The 19,639-nt window shown below is 44.8% G+C and overlaps 1 long non-coding RNA gene across 1 annotated transcript; it reads right to left on the bottom strand.

Moving 5' to 3' along the window:
* Positions 1–747: 747 nt before the first annotated feature.
* Positions 748–16,891, bottom strand: LOC133774390 (uncharacterized). Its single transcript, XR_009868067.1, has 4 exons — positions 16,684–16,891; positions 6,900–7,064; positions 6,192–6,330; positions 748–1,462 (listed from the first exon to the last, which is right to left on the bottom strand). It is a non-coding gene; the product is annotated as an uncharacterized LOC133774390 (long non-coding RNA).
* Positions 16,892–19,639: the final 2,748 nt, after the last annotated feature.

Below are 19,639 nucleotides of genomic sequence, written 5' to 3'. Positions count from 1 at the left end.
GCTTCTATGCCACGAGTGGGCAATTGTAACAACTACAGCCTGACGAAGATACGGCAACCAGGGGCTCAGACGCCTCAGGGACAAAGGTCTAGGTTACCCCATGGAGCACATAGCCTAGATGAACTGAAGGCCTGGGGAAGAGAGGAGCCTGGTGATGAAGAGCAGAATTGGCTTGCAATCTAAGCACTGCAGAAGGGGCTCTAGTTTGTCTCACTAAAGTGCTGGTCATAAATCTGCTTTTGTTTCCCTTGGAAATTGGAACTAGACACCTTGAAAAATCAGTGACTAGACAGCTGCATGAGTGGGTCTGAGTGTGAAAAGGTGGACAGTAATGAGTGCGGTTGGTCCCGTCTCACATATTCGTGGATTTCATTGGTCCCTTGCAGGCACCAAGTCTCCACTCTCACCAGAGGCTTCTCTGGCCACAGGAGCTTGCTTGGCTTGCAAGAGGGGAGGGTATTTTGAGATGGCAACAGAAACAGACTAAGACAATGACGCCGGGTAGTTTGGCTCCAGCATCCAGGCCTTTATCCATTACATGTAAATTCAAGAATTATCCCATAAATATGGATAATGGTGATCAACAGACAATGGATCCAAACAACCCTCAAAAACAATTCTCAAAATTGAATTTTTCCAACCTTTATATGCTCTTTTGAAAAACTGTGTTTTCTTTCCTTGTTTTTTTTTTTTTTTTTTTGGTTTTCAAAAATGACTTCATTTGGTATCATTCTCTATGGGAGAATAAATAGACACTCATTTGGATTTTTTTTTCCTTTCCAATTATTATTGATTCTCTTTTTCACATCTGAGAAAAAGAGGTTGCATGATACTCAAAGAGCCCCCACCCTTCAAGAAACATAGCAGGCTCATTAAACAGAGCTGTGTATGCTCACCAACTATTGCTACCAACCAGAGGCAGGGCAGTCATCTTGTTCTTCCACAGCTAAAGCTTCATTAGCATTTTCTAAGTTATTCACATCCTCAGGGGGAGGAAAAGAGACTGTATAGAATCAGAAAAGGTTCACATACCCTTTCTCTTTGCAATAGGCCAGGGGAGCCTGGCATTGTCACTCTCTGTCCACTCCTCGCTGAAGTCTTGTAGTCCGATTTGGAGTTTGAACTTGGGTGAAGAAAACTCACTCTAAACAGTGCCCAGGAAGGAGTTTTCATTTTTCGTTAGAGAAGGGGGCAGTTGTTGTCCATGAGCTGCTGTGTCCAATGTCTGAGCCCCAGGGTATGTTATTGAATACTGGCCAGCCTGAGTTGCCGAGGTAGCCTGCTTGGGTGTGAAAGCACAAAGTTGCAATCATGGATTCTCATCCAGGTGACATCTCAGTCATTTCCATAAACTGTACTGGTAGTAAAATGCAGAGACTGGTTCTGGAATGAGGCTGCCTGGGTGCCTGGTTTGAGTCTCAGCTCCACCATCTACTTGATGGTATTTCTTTAAAGCCATCATCTGTTGAAGAGGGACAATCTTTCGGTCGGTCAGGATCCCAGCAAGAAACAGTTGTGTTCTCAGATTGAAAAGAGTTAGATAAAGAGACTAACTTCCAAAGTGGGCAGGACTAGGGGAAGCCACCCAGGGGCAGTGCAGCACTTTGAGCTGGCACCCTCAGAGAACTCATCCTGCTCCTAGGCCCGTGGGTGTTATGAGAGCACGGCGTGACTAGGGGATGGCCCTCAGTAGTGGCTGTGCCACAGTAGCTGTGGCTGTCCATGGAGGGACACCACCTCTGCCATCATAGCCCTTCTGCTATTATTCCTGTTACTGGATGCTGGTGCCTCCTGCTGGTGGCCCCCAGTGGCTGAATCCTGCTGTAAACCAGAGCAAGGGACTTGGACTGAGGCTGACCACAAAGGGGAGCTTCCCAGGACACAGAGCGGAGTGCAAAAGATCAGAGAAGGAAGCCAGAGGGGGAGTCCAGTAAAAGGAGCCACCTCTTAGGGTTTCTTGTGAGGGTTCAATTTAGTACTGTATAATGTTTTAGAGCAATGTAGGCACGCACCATCAGCATTCTATAAAAGCCCACTACAATTATGGGTTAAGTACTATTATTTGAAATGCTTGGAACCAGAAGTATTTCACTTTTTTTTTTTTTGAGTTTTGAATATTTGCATATATCTAATGAGATGTCTTGGGCAGGACTCAGGTATAAACATGAAATTCATTGATCTTTCATTCACTTGTACACATGATACATATAGCCTGAACACCCTTTTGTATGTTATTTTTAGTATGCCTGCATTTTGAGTGTGACCCATCACATGAGGTCAGGTGTAGAATTTTCCACTTGTGGGGTCATGTTGGCCAGCAGTCACGAAGTTTCAGATTTTTGGAGTATTCTAGATTTCAAATTTTCCGATTCGTGAGGCTCAAGTTATCACATCTCTCATATTTCTCTATGCCTTTCAGAATCCAGGCTGCTGCAGGAGGGGTTGAGCTGATCCTTATGTGTCAGTGCCAGCCCAGCTCCTGCTGCCTGGAGAATCTCTCTGCCAAGACCAAATGTCTGCTTCTTATCCATGGGGGGTTGCACTTGTATGACAATATTGACCTCTACAATTGAGTCCTGTGTTATCTCCGAGGCCAGGAGTCTCTGAGCTGGGCCTCGGGTTGATCCTATGGTATGCTGGTCTCATCTGGGTAGCCTTTCCTTCTCACCTTATAAAGTAAACCTCCTCCAGACAGTGGAACACCATCCCAGACACAAACCAGCCACATCCAGACTGACCAGATTCGAAGTCTGGTCCTGCTTCCTCTCTCCCTTACAATTAGGAATCTGGGTCAAGGGTCTTTTCCAGGGAGTCCAACTCACCTCGAGAATGGAATCTTGCCACCCACCTCCTCCAGAACTAACAGTAGAAATTGTTAACATCTGGTTATGGTTCAAAAGGTAATTATGTAAGAAATCATACATATTTTATGACATTTAACTTCTACAGCAACTCTGCCAAAATATTAGTCTCCCCATTTTACAGGTGAGAAAACAGAGGTTTTATTTACACACTGAGTAGGTGGCAGAGTTGAGACTAGTCTGTCTGATTACAAAGGTCTTTCCATCATGTGATGATCTCATTGAATCCAGTTTGGATTGTGTATTCTCTTCTAAACTTTCTGTACAGTCACAAAAGACATATAGGCAGAGAAAATGGACTTTCTGTCCTTGAAAGGCTTATCATATTGCTGGAAGACAAGATTCACACAAATGGTGTAGTTTGAAGATCCAGAACTGTGCTGAATCAGGTGCTAAACTGGATGCCACACACTGTACATGTTGGGGTAGTTTTGAAAAAAAAGGCGGAGTGAGAGAAGTCATTGCGAGAGACTTTATGAGGGACTGGGCTCTGGTGGGTGGGTGTGCTCTGCATTGGGAGGGAAGGAAAGTCCATGTGAAAGGATATGTATGGGTAAAGACAGACAGAAACAAGCCCAACCAGTGAAGAGGAAATTGACCTGCTCAGAGAAGAGAGGACTGGGGCATAGTAGCCAATGAGGAGGGCTGAGGAAGAACGAAGTCCTTGAGAGCCACAAAGAGGAAGTGAGACCCAAAGTGGGAAAAGAGAGCTCATCATAGTTGTAGAGGGGCAGTGGCAAAGCAGAGGAAGGCTTGAACTTCAGGAGTAAGGGGAAGCTATTCAGATGCCCTAATACAAAGTAATGACGACAAACAGGAAAGAGAAAATTGGAGCCACCCTTCAGAAGAAGAACTGGCCATTTCTTGTGCTTGAGTGAAGACTTCATTGGATTTCCTGATGCTCAATACAGGAGGCAACAAGAACAGAGAGGGGTAAGAGCCCTCCGTTAATTGAGTTTGTTTAAAATTGAATAGAAGCTTCCCCTTCCCCACCCAGATAAAAACAACTGCTGTGATCAAAAAGACAAAGTTTTTGTTTGTTTTCTGGATTGAGAGGGAACCTAGTTCCTAGGTACTTCTTTCTGGTAGTCTCTCCAGAGGCACTCTCTCTGTGTGACTTCAGGAATCTGGGAAAAGATCAAGGGAGGCTTCCCTGTAGGTCTCAAAGTGTTCTTGATGTTCTCAAAGGAGACATTTACGTAAGTCCAATTGGCTGTTTTGTTAAATCTCAAGAATTCAAAATAGATCTTTATTAATCAACCAATAAAACACTCTACTCACTGAGCAAGTCTTGATTTTTATTTTATTTATTTTTTTTTTGACCCTGGAGAGTTTTTGTTTTCATGATTTCCCTTGGAACAGGCCTATTAAAATATATACTTTTATTTTTGTTCAAATGTGTAAGGAATTGTTTCCAATAAACTTTTGCTACCAGTAACCTGTGAAGTTTAGTCTTTCCCTGATATCTAGCTTATTTTATAAATGTATATGCCTCCATGAAAATGTAATTAATTCAAATAAAATACACTTTGCCTTCCTAATCAGAGGGGAATTTTTATTTGCTTTAGGAAACTACATTTGAGTTGTTAAATATATTTGTTGATGCCTTTTCTCCCTATTTGTGCCCCTTTTCTCAGGTGAGAGCTGGATTTACCTGTTCTTACAAGCCTTTCAAATAGTTCTATTCATTTAATGTAAATTAAGAAAAACTCATTCTGCCTTGTAAACTAACAGTACACTTCAGTCTAAAACATGTCTCATACTGAATGATGTTTCTTCCAAAGAAGGAATGTGTGTGTGTGTGTGTGTGTGTGGTGTTGGTGAAGAGGGTCAGAGAGAGGCGGGGGACAGAGGAAAAGGAGGGGTGTAAACTTTTTTAGCACACAATGGTGGTTAGCATGTGGCGTCAGTCCTTGAAGAGATAACAAGAGCTCACTTTAAAACTATTACACCCATGTAGTCTCTACTGAACTGTTGAAGAGACTTAACAAGACCAGACATAAAATGGCATTTCCTGATTAGCTGTCAGGAATACTTACTATGTGTCTAACAGAGATGAATCACATCCCCTGTTTGTGATTCCATTTCACAATGGGAACATGAGTAGCATCCAACTCAGTCCCTACCAGTTTTGGAGAGGTTGGGGGAGGAGAAGGGGTAACCAACCTCCTTCCCATAGGTTATCCAACCTGAAGACCCTGCTCAATGGGCTGAAGTGGAACTCAGCATCAAGACTAGAGAGGATTAGGTGCTTGATTGGTTTGGTTGTACAAATAGTCTGGTCAAGAAACTCAGCTCCATGGTGAGAGGAGAAATAAAGGAGAGAGCTATGGAATTCTCATGCATTAGGAGTTTTGAAAGCCAGCTGGATCATGTAACTCAAGCAACATGGCCCAGTGGCTTACAACCTTGGGTTTCCTTCAGAATCAGCCACCTCTACCCCACCCCCTTTCCCACCAAATGCTGCCATTTGCTTTTCTTACCTTGAATGATGATTGGTAGAGTCACTTCCTGTGTCAGCAGGAAGTGAATAAAGAAGTCCTAACTGGGCAGGAAACTTAGCTCCCTTTGTGGTCCCTTTCTTTGTACAGCCTTGGGTTGTTTTCTGTCTGGAATTCTGACCCATGTCTCCTAGTAACAGTGGCTGTCATCTATGCCTTTACTCCTGATTTTCTGGTTTGAATTCTTGACCTGCATTTTGTGGGTGTCTCTGGGATAGTGTGGTTCTTGCTACTTCTGCATATTTGTTCTCCCCTCCTCTCTTTCCTCTCTCCCCCTTTCCTCCATTCCTCTCTTTTTTTTCATTTATATTTACTGAGCATTTACTATGTGCCAGCTATGAACATGTGCTGGGGACCCCACAGCTTTAGCAGAGAAAATGGAAAGAGAAAAGTAATTAAGATAAAGAAAAATAGTTTCATGCTAGGGTTAGCATAGGGAACAATGAAAGACTAAAAACTAGATGTTCTGTAGACCTGAGCTCTGTATGAGACAAAAAGGCTAATCTATCAAGCAGTTACCATGTGTTTTCATATATTAATGGTCTCACAATATCCTTTGAAGATAGGCATTATTTCTGTTGTATATTAGAGGTATTAGCTTGTTTTACAGATGAGGAGACAGAGGCTTAGAGAATGTGTCAGTCAACATACAACCAGGGGAACAGAACCCCTCTAAGCATTTAAATCAATGGAAATTTAATCCAGGCAACTGGTTAGACAGGTGATGGAAGAGGCAAACCATCAAACAGCAGTGGAGAGGTAACCAAGAAGTAAACTAGAGTAGAAACCAAAGGGAAGGAACGGCTACGGAAGCCCAAGAAGCAGTTACCTTGTAGAAGCTAGAACTGCAGAAGGCATGGAAATCGGAGAAAGCGTCCACACCAGCAGGTCTCCCCCTACCTTCCACCATCCGGTGTCCTTGTTGGCTGAGTGCACTTGGAAGCAGAGGGCCTGAGGGATGTAGTGCCCTGTGACACAGAGAAAAGCAGGGTAGAGATGTTGTCTCAGTAGGGATAAGATGGCACACAAAGGTTGGGCAATTTGTTCAGGGCTTATCTACTCAGAGCTTACTTAGAAAAGCTTGTGGGAAGAATAGAGGAAGCTCAAGGGGCAGTGCCTAGGATCCTGAGGCTTGCAGCAGCAAGATATTTTCCATCCACAGGGCCAAAGGGACAAAGGAAGGAGAGGGAGTATCGAAGAAGGAGCTTACAGGATACACACCCTGATTCCCTTCTCTTACCTTCCTCTCCTCAGCTGGGGCCCTGCATATGCCAAGCCCAACAGGAAATTTCAGAGCCCAGGAGCCCTGTCAAGGTTAATTTCCAATTCCCATTTCAGAGACAGGAAACCATGGCTTAGAGAGTTTGGGGGACTTTTCCAAGGTCACCCACCTACCTAGTTTGTAGAGCTGGAAATCAAATCTAGATATAGCCAGTCCCAAACCTTTACTTTCAAACGGTACATTAGACGTTTGTGTATAGGATAACTTCTTGTGTTAAGGCTTCAAATCTGATATTTTAACTCCTTGCCCACTTACTTCATTAGAGTACAATTTGCACAGATCTTCAGAATCTTCCATGTCTTGTGACTACTTCCTGTTGCCGTGACCTTGTGCCTTCCGCAGTGGCAGTGTCTTGGTTCTCTTTGTCTTAGTAACTGAAGACATATTCATTACTTAACACCACTTTATTCCTGCTGTTTCCTGTGAAGACAGAAATTCTCATTGGAATCGAGGATGCAGCACATGCAAATCACAGACTTTTTCAATCGAATGCCAATTTCTTGATACATACTATGTCTAGGCTGGCTAAAATCAACAAATAGAAGTGCTAACCTCAAGAGAGAATTCCAAAGAGTAAAAACTGTGTGTTTGAAGATGTTGTTGCATTATTCACAATGGCGAGCTAGTAGAAGCAGCACAAGCACTCAACGAGAGTATTGCTAGTATCAGTGGCTCTCATCACATACCAGGTAGGGAGAGATTGAAGTTTCCCCTGGTTCATTTGTTTCTCTCTCTCTCTTTCTTTCTTTCTCTCTCTCCCTTCCTCCTTCCTCCCTCCCTCCTTTATTCCTTTTTTTCTTTCTTCCTTTCTCTCTCTCTCTTTCTTTCTTTTTGTAGTTTATTTAAGAGGCAGAGTTATAGGAAGAGAGAGGGAGAGACAGAAAGGTGATCTTCCATCTCGCTGGTTCCTTTCCAAATGGCTGCAATGGCCTGAGCTGTGCTGATCCAAAGCCAGGAGCCAGGTGCTTCTCCCAGGTCTCCCATGTGTTTGCAGGGACCAGAGCATTTGAGCCATCCTCCACTGCTTTCTCAGACCATACGCAGAGAGCTGAATTGGAAGAGGAGCAGCTGGGACATGAACTGGTGCCCATTTGGGATGTTGGTGCCACAGGTGGAGGCTTAGCCCACTATGCCACCACACTGGCCCCACACCTTACTCATTTCTACTTATGGTATATTGTTTGGACAAAGCTCTTAAGGGGCACATTTTTTGTATAAGGAAATTAAGAGTTAAAAACTCTTGCTTGTACTTTTGGCCCTAGGTAGATGAGGAATTAAATAGGAACTAAGGGGCTGGTGCTGTGGCGCAAAGGGTTAAAGCCCTGGCCTGAAGCGCCAGCATCCCATATCGGTGCTAGTTCGAGACCCAGCTGCTCCTTTTCCTATCCAGCTCTCTGCTGTGGCCTGGGAAATCAGTAGAAGATGGCCCAAGCCCTTGGGCCCCTGCCCCTACATGTGAGACCCGGAAGAAGCTTCTGGCTCCTGGCTTTGGATTAGCGCAGTTCCAGCCATTGCAGCCATCTGGGGAGTGAACCAGCAGATGGAAGACCTCTCTCTGTGTCTCTACCTCTCTCTGTAACTCTGTTTTTCAAATAAAGAAACTAAATCTTTTTAAAAAATAGGAACTAAATCTTTCCTCTTGGGAAGATTCCTTGTTCTGGGAAGACCCAGCCAGTCCAAAATCCAGCCCAGGGAAACAGTGAGTGGTGTGTGGGCAACTCTGCCTCAGGCCTGAAGAACAAAGTCTTTTCTCTGGGATGACTTTAGGGTCATCTTTTTACTACCAGATTGGTAAGAGCTGGAGGGCTGAGGAAAAGGATGTGACACAGGAAAAGTTGGCCAAGGAGGACCCTTAGTCTAACCTTAGAGTGGAGGTTGTGACTTATACATGTTCAGCTCCGAGGGAGCTAAAGCCATAGCGTTAGGAATTTCTTTGCTTAGAGTGGCCAATCTTGGTATTGCCCCAGAGCAGTTGTTCTTAAACTGTGGTCTGCAGTCCCTCAAGGGTCTCCGGAGCCCCTGAGCAGGCTTACAAAGTCAAAGTGTTTTAGGGTAATACTATGAAGTTATTTGCATTTTTAATTGGGTCAAACTCCTGATACCATAACACAAACTAAGGCTTTATTTAAGCCTTTATACATTTTGATGTTAGAACTATTTTTTGTTACAACATAGTGACAAAATAACAAAATGATAAGTATGAATAATGGATTTCTGCTTCAAAACCTGAGTACACTGGCTGCCATTAGGAAAGATAGTTGTGCAATTGTTTGACTTACAAGCCAAATTAACCACATTTTTCAAGGGATACCATTTTTGAAGTGACCAACAAATTATAACTATTCAGATTGGAATATTTGGCAGACATTTTATGAAAATAGAACGAAATGAGTCTGTCACATCAAGGAGAACAAATGACTGTATGTGTTGCCAAGGCTAAAATTCAAGCTTTTAAGCAAAAAATAGATTTTTGGAAAATAAATCTGTTCCCATTGTGAGCTTGAGAGCGTCCCAATACTTAAAACACTTTTCTGGTGAGCTTGGTGATATGAATAAATATGCATTTTTCAGTATTTTATGATGAAAGTTGTCAGCATTAGGAAGCTCTGCATAACTCAGTGGACCAATATCTCACAACTGATCCAAGTATAATGTTTCAAATTCATGCATGAGTAAAATACCCATTCCAAGTGTGAGATAGACTGATCAAGATTTCACATTACAACCAAGCTTTAATAAACTCCCATTTGCCAGGCATCTGCATGGTGAGTAGCATTGAGAAGGATGGCCTCAGTGGACTGCAAGGCTATGAAAAACACTCATCTCTTTTCTAATTACAATTGTCCCTCAGTCAGTATCCATGGAGGATTGGTTCCACGACTCCCTCTCAGCATACAAAAATCTACAAATGCTCAAGTATCTCCCAGAAAATGACTTAGTATTTGCATATAACCTAAATAATCCTCTCTTATACTTTAAATCATCTCTAGATTATTTGATAATATCTAATACAACATACAGACTGTAAATGTAGTTATGCTATATTGTTTAGGAAATTTTGGCTAGAGAAAAAAAGTCTGTGTGTGTTCAGAACAGATACAATTTTTTTTTATGAAATATATTTTACCTTGGTTAGTTGAATCTGCAGATATGGATAGCCAACTGGACATTGCTGGTGATGAGACTGGCTTTTCTTTATATACTTCAACCAAAGGAACACATTACAGCAGATTGAATGCAGAATTCCACGCGTGTCTTATTAGGCCAGACTTTAAGAAATTTGGAAGCACATAGAGCAATGCCAGTCTTGTCATTATATTTTCCTTTGTTCTGCAAAGGATAGTTACTTTTGCAAAATAATATGATATAGCATGTAATAGAATTCTTATTATGTTTCATGGATCTATAAATGTTTTTAAATTTTCATGGGCTTAATTTCCAATTCAGTAAATGTTGATCCCTATAACCTACACAAACAAAAGCTCTTTGAGGTCCTTAGGAAAGGGTAAGCAGTTGAAGAGGCCCTAAGACCAAGGGTGTGAGAACTGCTAGGCCAGGCCACCTGGAAGGAAGGGGAGGGGTGGCAGTGGCCGCAATGCTGCCTGTCCGGCATTTCAGGAATGCCCTCTTGTCTTCTCCCACTCTTTCTCTCTCTTAAAGGAATGTGATACAGGTACTAATAAGCAGACTTATTAAGATTTTAAAAACATTCCTTTAAAAACAAAAATAAAGGCAGAATACCAAGCTGTGTGTGGGATAGGACTGTAATGATTTGATAATGCACCTTCCAGAGAAGGACTTTGCAAATTGGAAAACGTGATGCTAGGATGTTAGGACGATGCTTGACGAGCTGGGTTTTCTTTGATGTTTTTATTGTAGCAACTCAACAATTTACAAAGGCACGTAAGAGTCCTCAGAGGCACCACATTATCCTTTTCTCTGCGAATTCGAAAGTGAGAATTCTCTAGGTTTTACCCAGTTTGTTTGTTTGTTTGTTTGTTTATTTTGAGAGGCAGAGTGGACAGTGAGAGAGAGACAGAGAGAAAGGTCTTCCTTTGCCGTTGGTTCACCCTCCAATGGCCGCCGCGGCCGGTGTGCTACGGCCAGTGCACCGTGCTGATCCGAAGCTAGGAGCCAGGTGCTTCTCCTGGTCTCCCATGCGGGTGCAGGGCCCAAGGACTTGGGCCATCCTCCACTGCACTCCCGGGCCACAGCAGAGAGCTGACTGGAAGAGGGGCAACCAGGACAGAACCCGGCGCCCCGACCGGGACTAGAACCCGGTGTGCCGGCGCCGCAAGGTGGAGGATTAGCCTATTGAGCCGCGGCACCGGCCCCCAGTTGGTTTATTAAACCAAACTGTCTGTTTGATAGGGCCAGCCATGTCCCCAAGCTCTTCTGTGAGAGGAAAATATCAGCTTTCAGCCTGGCTGCACTGGGATGGTTATGGGGACTGTTTTTCTCTCCCACTCTCTTGAAGGAGGTATACAAATTGCACAGAGAAGTTTCAGGGTCAAGAGCTAAGTGTTGGGCGTGGTCTCTGAACATCAGCTCCTGGGCAGGAAGAAGTTCGCACCTGGCTCTGTTTATGGAGTCCTGCCCAGCTGTTCCACCACATCCAAGAAGACAGCTGGAACATTTGCACATGGGAGGTGAACAAAGGGAACCTGAGGCTGTGAGTGAAATTCCAGGGGTTGCAGCTTCTGTACACACAGGGTAAAGACCGGAAGGCAGGGAACACTGCAGGCCACTGGACAAATGGCGCAGGCTGCCCGCTGGCAATAATTCCCCAAGGTGGGGAGTGGATATGGTGCTAAGAGAGCACATACTTCCCCCCTGACTGGCAGGAACACAGGGCCCACAGAAACATCAGCCTGTGGTCGGGATCCCCTCTACAGGAAGAAATCGCCTTCTCAAAATGACATCCTTTTTCTCTTTAATTTAACTGTTAAATTCAATAGATTATGGAATCTTTAGCAGGTACTTTGAAAATCACTAAGATAAGTCAGGTGTGCTGTGGATGGAGCTATGAGCTACAGAGAACGGCAGAATTGGAGTGGGGTGACAGGGGTGAGTGTGGAAGGCTGGGAATCCTTGGCTCATGGTGAATGCTTGCCCTAAAGGAAGGCTTATTGAGAAGCTGAAACCTGAGCAAAGACCTATTCTGTGTTGTAGGAAGTTGTTAAGAATAGGAGTATAAAGCACCTTAATGTTTATCGCAGCTCAATTCACAATAGCTAAGACCTAGAATCAACCTAAATGCCCATCAACAGTAGACTGGATAAAGAAATTATGGGATATGTACTCTATAGAATACTATACAGCAGTAAAAAAACAAAAACAAAAACAAAAAAACAATGAAATCCTGTCATTTGCAACAAAATGGAGGAATCTGGAAAACATCATGCTGAGTGAAATAAGCCAGTCCCAAAGGGACAAATATCGTATGTTCTCCCTGATCGGTGACAACTAACCGAGCACCAAAAAGGAAACCTGTTGAAGTCAAATGGACACGAAGAGAAACAGTGACTTGATCAGCCCTCGTCCTGACTGTCGATGAACAACTTAATACTTTATCTCTTTTAGTATTTTTTTGTTCTACTTAATACTATTGTAATACTATTGTAATTAGCATACAATTATTCTTAGGTGTTTAAATTTAACTGAAAAGTGATCCTTGTTAAATATAAGAGTGGGAATAAGAGAGGGATGAGATGTACAGTTTTGGACATGCTCAATCTGATTTGCCCCAAACGGTAAAGTTAGAAACGTGCCAGGGGATTCCAATTCAATCCCATCAAGGTGGCATGTACCAATGCCATCTCGCTAGTCCAAGTGATCGGTTTCAGTTCACAATTGATCATAATGATAGGACTAAGAGTCAAAGAGATCACATAAACAAGACTAGTGTCTGCTAGTACTAACTGATAGAATAAAAAAGGGAGAGAACGATCCATCATGGGAAGCGGGATATACAGCAGACTCATAGAATGGCAGATGCCCTAAACAGCACTCTGGCCTCAGAATCAGCCCTTAAGGCATTCGGATCTGGCTGAAGAGCCCATGAGAGTATTTTAGGCATGGAAAGCCAAGACACTCTGGCAAAAAAAAAGCAAAAAACAAAAAACAAACAAAAAAACAAACAAAAACCTAAATGAAAGATCTCTGTGAGTGAGATCCCAGCGGAAAGAATGGGCCATCAAAGAAGGAGGTAACTTTCTCTGAAGGGAGGAGAGAACTTCCACTTTGACTATGACCTTGTCTAAATAAGATCGGAGTTGATGAACTCAAAAGGCTTCCATAGCCTTGGCAACTCATGACAAGAGCCTCAGGTGATTACTGACGCCATGAACAAGAGTGTCAATTGTTAAGTCAACAACAGGAGTCACTGTGCACTTACTCCTCATGTAGGATCTCTGTCCTTAATGTGTTGTACAATGTGAATTAATGCTATAACTAGTATTCAAACAGTACTTTACACTTTGTGTTTCTGTGTGGGTGCAAACTGTTGAAATCTTTCTTAATGTGTACTAAATTGATCTATATATAAAGATAATTGAAAATGAATCTTGATGTGAATGGAATGGGAGAGGGAGCAGGAGATGGGAGGGTTGCAGATGGGAGGGAAGTTATGGGGGAAAAAAGCCACTGTAATCCAAAAGCTGTTCTTTTGAAATTTATATTTATTAAATAAAAGTTAAAAAAAGAATACAGGTATAAATTCAAGAAAATAATAAAACAGAAAGCACCAATCCCCCCATTTTCAGGGACAAGCACTGGCAACATGATGTCAGTGTCCTCTAGCAGTATTTTCTACCCAAGTAAGAATCTGCAGCACTTTACAAAGGACAGATACACGCTGTGTGTGTGTGTGTACACGCGCACACACAAAGTCTGATTGGCAGGCTTTGCAGCACAACCTGAGCAGCTGTCCGTACTGCTTGCTGGAGCTGTATTGTCACTTTCACTGATGGCAGCTGGGGAGGGGATGGCATAACAGAAGAGCCTGGAGTCTAACCCCAGCCATGCCACTGTGTCCTGATATCCTCACCAATAGGATAAGGGTCAGAGGATTTAACTCGTAGGGTTGTTTGGGAGGAGGTGAATGAAATGATTTATTCCATGGGAAACAGAGGAATCCTTGGCTCAGAGTGACTGCTTGCCAGTAGTTAGCACAGCCAGTCCCATTGTGGAGCAGGGCTGCCGCACCTACGGACTGGCTTGAGATGTGACAAGTGAGACAGCCAGGCTGGGGTTGTTCAGGGAGGGCCTTTTGGCTCCGGTAAGGAGTTTGGATTTCATTCCGGATGCTGTGGGAGGCCACGGGAGGGCTTTAAGTAGGGAAGTGGCTGGCTCTGATTTATGCAGCTGTGTGGGGAATGAACTCTAATGAGGCAAGAATGCTTAGAGAGGGGCCAGTCATGAGGCTGTGTCAGCAACTTGGACAAGAGATGGCGCCTTGAACTAGAAATATGGCAATGAAGGTGGCTAGACATGATCCATTGCGGAACGCGTTTGAAAACAGAGCCAGCAGTGTTTAGTTGTAGCGCTCCGAAGGAGAAAAGAATGAAGAGTAGCCCTTGGGTGCCATTGTTAAGATGGGGAAGGCCAGTATGGGTGGGTGGGTAGTAACCGTTTTTGGCTATATGAATTCTACTAAAAGCTGTGCCCTTCATCCTTGTTACAGTCAACCTGAGTTCAGTCTTGTTTCTCAACATGAGCTTCTGGCATGGTGGTGCCCTAAAGATCTCCCTGGTGCCAGCCCCTCCTTTTAGGTGCAGCTGGCCTTCTTGCTCATTCTCTCGTGCAGCTTTTCCTTATTCTTCCCTGATTCCTTCTACCCACCGCCTTTTCCTCCATTTGCCTCAAGTCTGGTTCACTTTTCAAAGCTAAATCCAAGCAATACCTTCTTTGGAAAGCTCCTTCCCTTCTGAATTTCAATGTGAATTGTATTGTATATATCACCCATTTGGGGTATGTGTGTGTGTGTGTGTGTGTTTTGATACATTATTCACCTTTTAAAAATTCTCAGTTTCTGGCTTTGGCTTCAGCCCAGCCTTGAGTGTTGGAGGCATTTGGGGAGTAAACAGATAGGAGCTTTCTCTCTCTCTCTCTCTCTCTCTCTCTCTGCTTAAGAAATAAATAAATGAAAAAAATTTTTAAAACTGTTTCCTATTTTCCACTGTTCTCTGAACCATTCCTGTCAGAACCCCAAAGAAGAGCCAGCACTGGACATTGGGATTGGAGAGCTGGGGAGCTTTGTGAGGAAGGGTGGAACCCCCAGGGGAGAAGGAAAACACAGAGCTCGGGGCTGCCCCTGCACAGCATCTGATTGATGCCAGTCTCCGCCCAGATTACCAGACTCATTTCCCAGGGTCTAATATCATCCGGGCCTCTCATTCCTGGTGAATAACTGAGGCCATTTTCTCCGATGTGTGAACGTTTTTGGGCTAGCTGGCCACGTGTCCTCCATTTTCCCCAGGACTTGTCTGTTGTCAGCCAGGTCCTAAGGCTGAACAGAGGCTGAGCAATACCTGCAGAGCTCCTCCCAGGTCAACTCTGTGCTTATAAAAGGCCCAAGTTGCCGTATTTAATTGGCTCCAGTGGCCTTCCCTGCCTCTGGGTAAATTGATACAGCTCATTTTCCAGGGTCTAACCAATGACCTTTTTCTCCTGGGTCTCTCCAGGGCCTGGCAGTATCTTGTTAGTTCCTTCTGTGAGTCAAACTAAGTGTTACGATGGTGCCTGCCATCATTAGAGGGGATGAGCCGTTCCTTGGCCCAGCCCAGTTTTTATGCTAATCAGCTCGGCACAGAGCAAGGCCAGGTGACCTGCCTCCCCCCACACACCATGTCTCCTCTGTTTTCTCTCTCCTATCTTTCTCCTGTTGGGATATTTGTTTGTGGGTATACTTTAGTGGAGGTGAGGAAGGTAGTGCTGGCAGGGTGTGGATCTGCTTCCAGCACCTTCTGAAAGTTCAGACCCGGGGTAGGGAGCTGCAGGGAAAGGGGAGTGCCAGGGGAACCTTGGGCAGCTAGAAGACTGTGGTATCCAGAATAATGGCCCATGGAATCCTTGCTACCTGCGAATTTTACCTGATGTGTTCAAAAAGGCTTTGTACCTGTGCTTAAGAGTGAGATGCACAGATTACCCCAGTGGGCCCTAAATGTGTCCTAATGAAAGGGGGCACAGGGAGACTTAACATAGAAGAGGAAGAGATACACAGAGGTGGACATGGGAGTGAGTGCTGGCAGCTAGGGTTGCAGGCAGTCAGCAGAAGCTGAAAGAGGCAAGAAACAGACTTTTTCCCTTGGGGCCTCCAGCTGCTGTGAGTTTAGGTCCATAAGGCTGAGTTTGGTCTTCCAGCCTTCAGAACTATAGAATAAACCTGTGTTGTTTGATGCCACCAAGCTTGCAGTATCCTGTTCCAGGAGCAGTAAGACATGAGTCCAGCTCCTCAGCCCACCCTAAATCTGGCTCCACTGAGGGGGGCTCCTGTGACCCATGGGTCCATAAGTCATTTGAAAGGTGACCAGACTCAACTGGATACCCCGGGCTAAGCCATGAGTTTTTCTTTAGGACAGATTTTCCTCTTGAGGGGAGGTCAAGTTCAAAATGGAACCTGGGGGTGAGTTTGGAACCTGATGGGTCCCAGGAGGACTTTGGCTTGCAGCCTGTATTGGTCAGGGTTCTGTTGAGAATCAGACCCCCCCCCCCCCAGCCCAGATAGCATCTGTTATAAAGCATTAGCTTGCAGGCTTAGAGAGGCTGAGAAGTCCACCTGCAACTGGGAGACTCTGGACGGCTGGTTCTGTGTCCCGGTACCTGGAGCTGACAGACAGATGCTCTGGCTCAAGCCATCAGGCAGAGGGAATGGGCTCCTCTTCCTCCCTCTCTTCATTCTACATGGGCTTCAATGGACTAGGTGGTACCCTTCTACACCAGGGAGAGAATTTTCTTTCTTAGTCCACTGATCCAAAAGCAGATTTATTCCGCAAACACTCTCACAGACATACCCCCCAAAAGTATTACATCTGCTCACCTGTGTCCCAGTGAAGTCAACACACCAATTCATTCATCACATTGACTTCCATTTGAGATGCTTGTTTCCCACCTCTGCTCACTCCTTGTCCTCCAAGAACACAAGGCAGAACTTTGCAGAACACAGATCAGCTGGCCGGGCCCAGTTGTGCACTGTGTGGGATCTGGCACAAAATCGGCATGCAAAGCCCCTTGCTCCGTGTGCTCACATTTCAAGACGGTGACAGCAGAGCGTTAACCAAGCTCAGGGTGTGCTGTGGGCAGGGCCCTGGGTGGCTGCCCTGGTCGCATACCACGAAGAGGCCTCCTGCCTTTGGCGCTGACCTGTTTCTAAATTGCACTTCCTCTTCCTGCATCATTTTTCTTTCTGACATATGTTAAGATTTTTCAAAAGCCATTTCTTTTTTGGCTTGTTTTCTCTTTTCATGGAAGAGGCTACTGCTTTCAGAGTTGCCAAGTCAAAAATAGGCCCTGCTTGAAGAATGAAATGGAAGTCTTTCCGGAGCCTGCTGATAACTGCCATGTTTTAAAAACAAACAGGGACAGCTATAAAGATAGTTTATGGGCTCATTAAGAATCCCAGGACCAAAGCATCAGCCCTGGCATGCAGAATGTCACTTTAGGGAAACTCTCTAATGCACCATGGGGGACCCTCCCCTCCTGCACATGCATGGTGACCCCAGGAAGGGAGGGATGCTTTTTAGAGTGAGCAAGGGACGGGGTGGTCCCCAGAGGCTCTTAAGGAAAAAAGGAGGTATTTGTTGTCTTTGCAACCATAGGACATACACGTTTAAAGGATTTTTAAAGAGAAAATAACTCTGCAGTGGTTGGCCCTGAGCCTGCACTCCCCTCTTCCTCTGCAAATCTCATGTTGTCCATAGGCAGGCTGTGAGAAAAGGGAAGAGGCTATAGCCTGAGACTCTGACCCTCACGAGAACTTTCTAGATCCACCTGATTTTACCTGCCTGGTCTCCCCTGTGCTGGTGCCTGAGCCCCTGTCCACCTAGGACTCCATTCCATGGCACTTGCCTGTAGAGTCTGACATCCAAGACAGGCTGTGTGATGGACTGGCGGCCGGGCTCGTGCTTCCTTGTGGAAGAGATACTCGAAACTGGTTGACCAATTCACTGATCAGTGACATCACAGGATAATGCTCCCAGGTGACAGCCTAATTGGCCATTTCTACCTTTAGTGGTGATGAGCAGTGACCCGTAAGGACCCAGAGACTGCCTCGCTAACTGACCTTCAGAAGTTCAGGCTCTGCTGGAATCTTAGAGCTGCAAGGGTCCCACTTCCCCGATGAGGAAAGGATTCCTGAGGGTGGCAGTGATTTTGTAGTCTAGCCCTGCTCGCCTCCCCTCTTCCCTGTGTGAGGCTATGATGTCAGCAGCCAGGCCCATGCTCACTCATCCCAAGACACACAGGACTGCCTCTCCCAGGAAAGCCTGGCTTCCATGATGGTCAGTGGGGCCCCAACCTTCTCCCAGCTCCAGGCTCTGCCCCTGCCCTGAATCGACTCCTCTGGAGCTGATCAAGAAGCCAGAAATTCTGGGAGAGAAAGTGAAGAAGCTGTGCTATGCAGGACAAGCTCAGGGCAGCACCCTGTGACTGCACAAGGTCACGAAGCGTGAGATCTCATTGATGGCAGGTCTGATTGTGCTATTGTAGGTTGTGTTCTGAAAGCACAAGTTCTCTGGGAATACTTAGAAGATTTTCTAGTGATCTTAGGCTGGAGGCAAGGAGATTGACATCATTTAAAGGTTTTGTTTATTATTGAGAAAGCAAGTGAATGAGAGAGAGCTCCCATTTCCTGGTTCACTCCTCAAATGCTCACAGTGGCTGGGGCTGGACCAGGGCAAAGCCAGTAACCAGGAACTCAATCCAGGTCTCCCATATTGGTGGCAGGAACTCAATGACTTGAGCCATCACTACTGCCTTCCAGCTTCTGCCTTAGCGGGAAACTGGAGTCAGGAGCAGGAGTTGGGAATCAAACCCATGTACTCTTATGTAGGACATGGACATTGTCACTGCTGGGGTAAACACTTGTTTCCATTGATGGCATGGTGCCCTGTTGAGGTGAACTGCTGGTGGAGCAGGGAGTTCTGAAGGAAGTGGGAGAGAATTGAAGGTGGGAATTCTCCCTGGTGCAGGACTGCTTTGCCTGGATCTTACTGAAGGTTTAGGATAGCTCTGCAGTGCTCTGGACCCTGGGGCTCAGTGGCTAGGAAATGAATGGATTAGAAATGAAAATATTCATTGACTTCAAACGTTTTTCTTGGCTGGCCCTGTGCTTGCACAGAAGAGGAAGTTCCTTGTGTCTCGAGTACTGGACACTGTTCTGGCTACAATTTCTTCTCCCTCCAACTCATCGTGCTTACCTCTGCCAAGTTGCATCTAAGTGGTACTTAAGGTCATTCCTCTCCTCAAGAACTTGCAGTGGCTCCTTATTACCATTTGGGCCAAGTTCATAGCCCTCACTAGGATTTTAAATAATCTGGCTCTGATTTATGTTACTCTTTTGCTCTTTATTAATTAGAACCTAATAGTCAAGATAAATTCCATCTTATGTTTTATTTCCAGATATAAAAATGAGAATTCCAAGGAAGGGATGATATTCCTGAAAAAAAAATAGAAAAAAAACCACTTGTCATGATCCTTGTGTGCCTTCAAATTATTACCACATTAATTATTTAAAAATCAGACCACTGGTTTTTAGAATGAGTTCATCAAGCACAAAGAATGAATTTTTCAAAATATAGTAAAATGCAATTCGTTTGAGCAGAAAATTCTGCTTTTCCAGGTACTTTCTTTTCTCTCTCCATTAACTCTGCAGTCTCCCAACAGCTCTGTGAAGGACACAGGGCTGTGGCCTTTCTCCCTGCTGATCAATGGGTCTGAGGCTTGCAGGGGGACATAGCAGGGAGCAGAACTCACCTCCTGGACTCTGATGCGTGCTC

This window comes from Lepus europaeus, chromosome 15 (genome assembly GCF_033115175.1).
Source record: "Lepus europaeus isolate LE1 chromosome 15, mLepTim1.pri, whole genome shotgun sequence".
NCBI lineage: Eukaryota > Metazoa > Chordata > Mammalia > Lagomorpha > Leporidae > Lepus > Lepus europaeus.
This window is presented reverse-complemented; position numbering and strand designations above follow the sequence as displayed.